The following is a 9837-nucleotide window of genomic DNA, read 5'->3' as shown; positions in this document are numbered from 1 at the left end:
GAAGAAATTCTTTCCAGAGAGAGCGATCAGTCATTGGAATGGGCCTGCCCAGGGAGGTGGTGGAGTCCCCGTCCCTGGAGGTGTTTAAGCAGAGCCTGGATGTGGCATCAGTGCATGGTCTGGGTGACAAGGTGGGTCGGGTCACAGGTTGGACTCAATGATCTCAGAGGTCTTTTCCAACCCAGCTGATTCTGTGATTCTGTACAATGAGAGTGGAGGCAGGACAATGATTACAAAAGCAAATATTACAGTGAACTGCCTCTGGAATTGGCAAGTGCAAATATTTCGGCTTGTGTTTATGGACTAAATATCCTCTCACCTGGGACCACACTCAGCATTTGGCTTCGTCTGTAGGTTTGCACAAGGGACTTGCTGATTTTTGTTCAGAGATGGAAGCACACCATAACAGGGGGTTTATGCAGGTTAAAAAATCAGTGTCTTTAACTTCACACGTCTCTTCTAGTGCAGTCTGCATCTGTGGATCTGACTTTCCATTTACCTTGGATGGGACCTGCAACAGGATACTTTATCATAAATTTATAGCATTGCACAACAGTTAGTCAAGTGTTGCTTAGAGTACAACTGGGAGGATGAACATTTTAAGGACAAGGAAATTCAATAGAAAGTTGTAGCTGAAAATTAACTTCCATCTCTGTAAAATTTTAAATAAAATTAAATACTAAGGATTTTCTTCTTAAGCGAATTGATGGATTAACATATCTTATGAAAAGGAAGCTCAATCTAATTTTAAAGACCCTAAAGACAGCTCACATAATAACATCATCTTTTCTTGGAATCTGATTCTAACTTGCGAATATGAAGGGAGTCTTCTTGTCAATCGTAGAAATATTGTGCATTCTTTTCATCCAAGTGACTGGGAAATTAATCTTCAATCTATGTGACAATATATTTTACATATCTGGTATCATACCTTGTTGTTGAATAGTTTAGACTTCAGCGAGCTAAGAGAAAAAATAACACCACGCTAAAGTACTAAAGGAACTTCGCTGTGTGACTCCTGGAATTAGGGAAGAACAAAGGAGTGATGAACATATGCCACATTTTTACTCTGATTTTCTTTGTAGACAGATAATGAAATACATTTTCCAGCAGAAAATTCACAGTATTTTAGGTAACTCTGACTATTTTCAGTTTAAATTAATTACAATTCTGTATTAAGTGCAGAGGTGTAGATCATCCTCTGTGATCATGTCTTGGGCTGTGCTGCATTTTAGAAATGACTATTCCATCCCAATTGTTGTGAGCCTGGCTTTTTCCACCCTGCTGTCTCACGAGTTTTCTGGCTGCATCCGTCAGTTCATTTGGTTCCTTCTCCTCCTTCCCAGTCTGTCAGCAGGCTTGCAACATTTTCGTTTCTGGTAGCTGCATTTCTTAGATTCCCCTCAGTGTTCAATCTGTTCTGCATCCATTTTGCCATGTTCTGTGCTGAATTTGTAATTGTGTCTACAAATAGTAACCGACAGTTGGTCAGTTGGAAAACAGGACAACAAAGAAATTATGTTGACATCAGTTTAATGTACTTTAAACAAAAGAGATGAGTGATATCTAGCATAATTTAATATTAAAGTGTTTCACTTATTACCAGAGTATTGAATTTTCTGAGTAAATTGTGAAAATCTGATTTTTGTAAAATATTGATAACTTGCAAATTTCAAATTGCAATCTCTGTCTTTAAACTTGTGCCAGCATCTGTAAAATATCACAGCTACATCCAGCCTGAGATATCATGATCCGAGTATCTAACACTGAGTGTGGGTTTGCTCCAGTCTCCCATGTCCACATCATCAAAATTAGGCTTTTTATTGCCAGTGTATGTTTATATTGCTCTATCACTTGAAGATGGTTTGGGACTTGCACGTCAGCTCAGCATATCCTGTCATCAGTGTGTTATCTTAGTGCAGGATTGAAGTATCATGCTACTCTGAGCACTGGAGTTCTTTTTGTGATGCTCATATTCATAATATCAAAGTTTTAAACTTGCACGGTATGTAACAGTTCATATCTTCAAAGCATTTTAGATACCGTAAAAAAATTAATTTCTGCTTTCAAAACAATACCAGTTTTGTATTTCAAACAATACCAAGCTGACCAGCCCCTGAAACAGAACTTCTTGGCCTTCCTCTGTGCAAGTACATACTGAAAACAAATATGCTCTTTTCCAAACAGCAGCAATTTGGAAAGAGAGATGTTTGTCTGTTTAGCACAGTGACACTGTAGGATGGCATCTCCTTTTGCAGTCTGAAGTGCTTTTTATTACAACTCTGCATTTGTGTTAAGAATTGCCAGCAAATAATACTAAAGTGTTCCCTTGGAAATTTTCTTTAAAAAAAAAAAAGAAAAGGATATGCTCAGATTGTTAGTTAGGAAGACTTTTTGCATGAAAGCTGGAAATGCTCATCAGAGCAGCCGCTTTAAGAAATAGGACTTAGTAAGAGTGAATCCCTTTTTTAGGTCATGTTAACCAGGTCATATTACATGTGTCAGTCAGGAGCCATTAGGAACAACTAGTTTTGGACAGAGGATGAAGAACTGAAATAAGGAACTACAGATGTTGGCAACTAGTCTGGCACTGCTCTAGTTTAAAGATGAAGTCTGCACTGAAGGGGACAGTACAGGGATTTTGAAAATGCCATCATTTCAAGAGAAAAAGGGATTCTTTTCAACAGATAAATGATTTCTTTAAAGTTTGTGAATGATGAGGTCATCTCATCTCAGTGTATATTGCTGTTACTTTTTTATGTTATGTATGACTTCATTGCCAAATATAGTCATGCATCAGGATTCTAGTTTTTATTCTGATGGGTGAAGCAGATAAAACACATTGTGCAAATGTTTCTCAGGTGTCCCTAGTGCTCAGAAGAACTGCATCCATAATATAGCTAAACTGCCAGAAAAGCCACTAAAGATAATCACTGTAAGTGATACAAAAGTGCATGGAAGTGACATAGGACAATTGGTAAAATTGATGCAATATAGATTAGACTGTTATTAGTCATAGTATTTTAGCTTACAGTGGAATATACTGGTATGAAAAGTACACAAGCGTGTTTTGCTGCAATATTAATTTCAACAAAGCTTAGTAGCTGAGTACATTTTCAATATAAATTCGATAGACCAGTTGTTATTTGGGACACAGTTTGCATAGAAAAATCAATAAAGAATGATGGCAAAGGTTTAGTGCAGTATTGCCTCAGATAGATTAGGTGATAAAATACACAGTAGAAATCTTTCAGATCAGTACAATGGATCATATGACAGGGAACTCCAGTTGATTTTGGCAGAGTGCAGTTAGTTTAAAGTTTGGAAGTTTGGTCCACTGGTAAATTTAAGAGATTATGCAATTATTAGAACAAATGTTAGAAATGCAAATGCGTGTCCTTTCTCCTAACATGAAAAACCATCCAATATTCCCATGCTGAGGGATATGATAAAAAAGACTATCAATTTGCATGAGATAAGTTGCAGGTACCTTGAAGGCAGGATCTTGACAAACAGCCTTTTTCTGTCACAAAACATTTCTTATGAGAGGCTGTTGAGATAAAAAGTTGAATCAATGGATGGACTTGAGAATGATGAAACTTTACATTTGTTCTGCTCATTGACAGCACAGGAAGGAAAGGGAAGAGAATGAGGGCAATTTTTGGAAGCAATCTTCATCTGTTAGACAGAAAATTCTTAATATATTATTTATAAAAGTTTTCCCTTTATAAGGAGATGTGGGGTTATGGTCAGTTAAACTGTGTAGTTAGGTCAAAAAGTATGACAAGAAACTACTTTTAAGTAGTAGATGTATGTTCAGGTGCATAGTTTGCATACATGAACACAAGCAGTCACTTTGCTGATATAAATTGTGCCTCACTACTGGCTTTGCAAATGTAACTCTGTCAATAGAGTTTTACCAATAAAGACGTCAAAGGACAGCTCTTCAGACTACAGTTGTGATGTTTAGTATTGTGTATGTATATATATATATCCTTGAAATGTATAAATTCTGTAATAGAATGCTTATATTTTGCAGGTGGTTTGTTTAAGTTGCAATCTCTCCCTGACCCACAGAAAATGAATTGTTCACACTGAGCCTGCAAATAATTCTGATGCTGTTATGAAAAGAAACAAGACGATGAGAAATGGGATACAATCACTGCGTACCCCATTTAATTTAAAAGCCAGTAGAAGTTCCCAGTGTTCACACTAACTCTGCTTTCACCTTCAGAAAATTTACTCTCAGTGCTTCACCACCTTTACCTACAACAGATGAAATACAGCAGAATTTTTAATAGGGTTTTACCATATGTGTTTTATGGAGTTCAGGAAGAGCTATTAAATAATAAAATGAGTGGACACTTACTGTAAAGAAACAAAACCACCACATTTGTTTTTGTTGCAGCATGGAATTGTACCAGCTGTATGTTTGTTGAGACAGGAAAACAAGAAATCTACCTTGGAAAAAGTGTGCATAAAGGACACGATTTAATAGAAGTAAAGGGAAAGGACATTTATAATTAGCTTTTGCAGTGAAAGGCAGCTCCAGTGGCCAAATCCAGAAGATTGACATTAATAGAAACATGACCAGAAAGGTCATATACATGTGTTATCTCTTTCATTGGTATGGATTACACACCTAAGGAAACCTTTAAAGCACATATTAGTAATTTCAATATCTTATAACTGTAAAAAGTTTGATATAGTGATGGTTGGTCTTTGCTGGAGTACTAGAATTTGTTTCTGTTCAAGTTTTCCACTTGCTTTTAGATGTCTCCTACAAGAAAGTTAATTCTCTGTGCTGAAGAGATGTAAGTGAACTAAGATGCAACAAAGATTTTATTTGGTTTCACAGATTACAGTTAACCCATTTTTCATATTGTCCTTCCAACTATCATTTGTCACCTTATAAGTGAAATGGCAAAAATGAGTTATGAGAAGTGACTTAAGTGCTAGATAACCTAAATATTTGTGGAGACATACAACAGTAGACACACTAATAGGGAAAGATGTGCAGAGTTCTGATATGATTTAAACAAAGAAATAATAATAATAAAAAGATGTTTAGATAGCAATGACATGATCAGAACAAGAGGCAGTTAATTGCAAAAGGCTTTAAACAGTCATTTTGCATAGTGTCATAGGTTTACTTGTAAAAACCAAGCAGGGAATTTTTCTTTCCCCTGCATCGCTGTAAAACAAAGATGTTGAACGAGGGAGGGGGAGGGTGGTTGGCTTAGGGTGATTGACACATACCAAAGAAGTAGCAGCCTTACAGTCCAAGATAATGGGCCTCAGAAGACTGGAGAAGGGTGGGGTATTTTTTTCTCTCCTCAGGAAATGGCAGGGACTTCACTTTTGCCCTGACTCAGGGAGGGGGGTGTGTGGAGGGGTTCCAAGGTTCATTTTGGTTTTGGCCTGGTCACCTGGCTGCTTCTGGCCCCGGTATGCCTCCGTTTTCCTGCGCCCTGTTCTGCCCCAGCTCGGACCTGCTCGGACTTCATCGGAGAGGTTTGACCCACTGCAGAGGAACCTTTGAGGGAAGAGGCCGCCCCTTCCCTCCTCCGCTCCCGTGCTGGCAGCAGCTTGTGTCCGTCAATGAAAGGGGGCAAATCGCGGCCACAGCCAGCTGCAAACAGCGTGAGTCCATAGGAAGAACCCCCTTTTCCCCTTTTCCCCTTCCCCTTCTCAGTGGGGGTGAATCCCCATTTTCGGCCCCACAGCCAGAGCCGACAGCGCCCCCTGCTGGCCAACACCGAGCACTGCAGGCTCCCGGCATCCAACAGCGCCCCCTGCTGGCCGTGGTTAGAATTGCGGCAAAGGCAGAAAGAACCAAACTGGGGTTTTTTGGAGGGAACTTTGGGTGCAGGATTATTGTTCAGTTGGTTTTGGTTCTTTTGTTGTTCTGCCAATGCACACATATCCTTTAATAAAGGGCTGTTATCTTTTTCTTTCTCCATACTTCCTCAGTTGAAGCCTCTTAATTTGGGATTTGCCATTGCTTGGAGAGAGGAGCTTGGTCTTTCTCATGACTCATCCTCCTTAGCAAAACACTTCAGTCTCATTAAACTGAGACAACAGACTGAAATGGGCTGGTAGAACTGAGAATAACCCCTCCTAAGAGACGAGTTTCAAAAGTCAGGAGAGAAAGGATCATGTCCATGATCTATAGGGAAGAGAATATGGTCAGATGATTCCTGAGTGACAGATCCTTTCACTGTTAAGAGGAAATGGCATATTCTGTTTTGACAGTGCTAAGATTTGTGAAGGCAGTGCCAGTAGGTCAAGCAAGAAAACTCACAAAATCATAAAACCATAGAATAATTTAGGTTAGAAGGGAGTTTTGGGAGTCCAACCTCTTGCTCAAGCAAAGCTGTTTTTAAAGGTAGACCAGATAACTCTGGGGGTTTTTCCCAGGAAAATTTGGAAGATATTTTCAAGGAAGGAGATTCCTCGGTCTCTGGGCAGCCTAGCTCTGCACTTGACTCTCTTCTTTGTGAACTTTTTTGTTTCCTTTACACGTGACCAGAGTTTTCATTGATTCAAGCTAAGGAAGTTTTCTTGTGTCCTTTCATTGTGTGCACAGCAGTCTGGCTGTGACTTTTCTGTGACCAGATTAGCTGCAAACATCATGGGAGGTACCCCCCTGAAGTGTTCTTTTCTCAGGCTGAACTCAGCTTCTCCTTACACCTTATGTGCTCCATTCCCTTCACAATCTGTCATAGGTTGAGATTGGCCAATCTCAACCTATGACAAATCTCACTGAATCTCTGTTAGAATTACCCCAGTGTCATGGTTTGAGATAGCCCAAATTCCAATTCCCTAGCTCCATCCCCCCTCCCACATCTCAACCCAATGTGAGATGGGTTTTTTCCAGACAAAACACAACCAGACTCAAAGTGGGGAAAAGGGAATATATTACAATGACTATACAAATAAATACTACAATACATTATACACACGACTACAACTATCTCTACCATGACATAAGTATTTACAATGGATCAGATCTCTTCTCCCCTCCAAATAAAAGTCCAGGAGGGAAAGAAGGACAGATCCCTTCCAGTCTCTCAGGGCAGCAGCTTCTTCAGAGTAGCAGTCACTAAGCAGCAGCATCTTCTAAGGCAGTAGGTTCTCTCTCTCTCTCTCTTCTTTTCTTGCAGCAGCTGATAGCTGGATCTCTGCCAGCACACACGAGGGGGGTATCCCCCTCGGCCACTCGTCTCTCCAAACGAGTGGTCTTCCGTGGGCTTCGTCACCCCAGACAAAGGTCGTATCACCACGTCATATCACGAAGACGCAGGGGGGTCTTCGTGACGGTCTGGTATCTTCAGGAGATTCAAGCTCCTTGCAGGGCCTCTGTGCCCTGTCTCAGGCTGCAAGCTTTTTTGTAGCTTGCAGCAAGGGAGGGCCCTCAAGGCCAACCTCCCCCACTCCGTTCTGGCTGAGCTCTCAGGACGACCGAGCCTCTCAGCTCCTCTCTGCAGTGCATGTTGCACTTCAAGGCTCTTTCAAGTAAGAGTCTATCAACTTCCTCCTTCCAGGAGGTCTCAAAGGAGTTTTGGGGGGTCTGGTATCAGTTCTTACCCCCAAGAACTCTGTAGAACTCAGCTGCTGACTCTCTCTTCCTTGGCTCTCCTTCCAGGAGTTCTTTCTCTGGTGCTGCATGTTGTTTCTGCTGCTCTTCTGGTTCAGGTCTTATCTGTCCTGGCTCTTAACCAGAGTCTCCGGACGCTGCGTCTGCCACTACTCCTGCCCACGATGGAGAGAAAACATCTCCCGGCATAACTACAGGCACCTAGCCCAGCTTTATGCTGTTCCAGGTCCCTGCAGGTCCCCGTTGGGGCTGGGGGCCAAAGCCCCCCTGTGGGGCTCAGAGCCCCTTCCTCGTGGCTCACAACATGGCCACCTTCTTCTCCCCAAACTACAACTCTTCTCTTCCGTTTCGTTGTGGTATGTTTACATTTTTGCAGGAGCGCTCATTGGACAGAATTTCAAAACTTCTAGGGGTTTCCACCCCTTGGGGTCTACCACTTTTCTTATCCTCTGGGGGAAAACAAAGGTCCAAACCACTACACCCAGCAAGTCAATATTGTTTTTCACTGGCAAGTCACATTCAACCTGTTGTCCACCAAGACTCTCCATCCTTTCTGAAGGTAGTTTCCTGGCCAGTCAAGCCCCAGCTTTTACCACCACATGGTCATGCAAGATTTGACTCTTGTCTTTGTTGAACTTGCAGAAGTTTTTGTTGGTCCATTTCTCAAAATCTCTCTGAATTAGAGCTCTGCACTCCATATTATCATCCTATCCCTCTAAATGAGTGTCATATGCAAAATAGCCAAGAGTTTATCCTAATCTATCCATAGATACAATGGCAAACCATGACAAAATCCTCAATAAAGTCAAGGCAAATTATGACCACTGCTCTACCATCGATCAGGTGAAATTTGCCCTTGGTAGATCTGTGTTCTCAGTCACATACTTCTCCTTCATGAATCTTCTTCTGAGAAATCAGAAGACCTGCCCCAAAATTTCACTCAGGGCAGTGAACAAAAAATGCCAAAACCTACCACAATTATATTTCCAAACACTGGAAGTCTCATGAGGCCTTTAAAATCCTAATATCCTAAACAAGTGAAAGAGACTTTCAGTGTTATTATTGTTGCTAATAGTAGTATACATGTGAATAGAAAACCAAATATTTATGGAAATTAATATATTGTGGTTAATACAAAGATATAAATATGGATATTGCTATGATGGCAACATTTCTGGAGAAAACCTTGGCAATCTTAATGACCTTAGTCCAACATGCTTTCAGTTGGAGAGTCTTTGAGGATTCGGGATCTTAATAACCTCTGTTATGATAATTTTTTTTTTTAAATATTGGGATTTTAGAGGTTTTGATAGGTTTTATTTTATTAGATTTTTTATATTTGTGATTTTAGTTATGTTAATTTATAGAAGACAAAATTATTCTGCTTTGTATTACAAAATACATAGGTTAAATAAATTGTATAAGTGCAATGGATTTTGTAGTTATTTTGTAGGGCAAGCATAACAAAAATCATATGATGAGTATCTTTTTTTCATTCTACCCATGATTATGCCACAAGTCAAAAGCTATTTTGACATACTTTTCATTTCATATCCTTCTGTTCTTTGTATTTAATGAGAGTCTTGCGTGTTATTCCCCGCATGTGAATTCCGAAAGATGAAAGGATCAATGCTTTCCACATCAGTAGGTAACTGAATCTACTCAGGAAATCAAAATAGAATTATTTTTATCTATGAAATGCTTGTGCTCTGTATTATGATTCAGGTTTACTCATGTGGTTTGCTCCTCAGTCATTAGAAGCCATGAAACGATTAGTGGCATTTATCAAACCAGTCACACTCCACTGGAAACACCAGTGTACCTGGAGGGAACAAGGAGCCTCTCTGCGAATTATTCTGTGAGGGACTGCAAAAAAAAAAAGGGAATCAACAAATGAAACATCATCTGAGACCTTCAATATGAAAAAAAAGTAATTCCCAGGTGCTCTAAAAACGTGGCCTTGAGAAAAACAGCAAGTTCTTTTTTGGATGAATGCTGATTAGCTGGGTGCTTCAGAAGAAAGACAGTATCTTTTGTTTCCTGATTATATCCTCATCCAAAGAAACTCTCCTTTGAAAAGAAAAGTGACTTCATTAAAGAAGTAATTAACTTCTGTATTAACTATATGCTTTCTACCAGGAAACGAAATTTTGATCAGTTCACTCTGTTAGGGAAACAAATGCTGACATTAAGAACTGTTCAGACAGCTAAATATTACCCACTTGAATTTTATGGTC

The 9837-nt window shown here is 39.9% G+C and overlaps 1 protein-coding gene and 1 long non-coding RNA gene across 7 annotated transcripts in view; one reads left to right on the top strand and one right to left on the bottom strand.

The window, feature by feature from the left end:
* The window catches only part of EPHA6 (EPH receptor A6), a 455633-nt gene that overhangs the window by 50031 nt on the left and 395765 nt on the right, over positions 1 to 9837 (top strand). The window lies entirely within an intron of this gene.
* LOC116782048 lies at positions 1189 to 5713 on the bottom strand. The gene is made up of 4 exons (XR_004355104.1): positions 5430 to 5713; positions 4171 to 4266; positions 3491 to 3550; positions 1189 to 1464 (listed from the first exon to the last, which is right to left on the bottom strand). It is a non-coding gene; the product is annotated as an uncharacterized LOC116782048 (long non-coding RNA).

The sequence above is a fragment of the Chiroxiphia lanceolata genome, chromosome 2 (genome assembly GCF_009829145.1).
Source record: "Chiroxiphia lanceolata isolate bChiLan1 chromosome 2, bChiLan1.pri, whole genome shotgun sequence".
In the NCBI taxonomy this organism is placed as follows: Eukaryota; Metazoa; Chordata; class Aves; order Passeriformes; family Pipridae; genus Chiroxiphia; species Chiroxiphia lanceolata.
The sequence above is the reverse complement of the archived record's forward strand: the minus strand, read 5'-3'. Positions and strand labels throughout refer to the sequence as shown.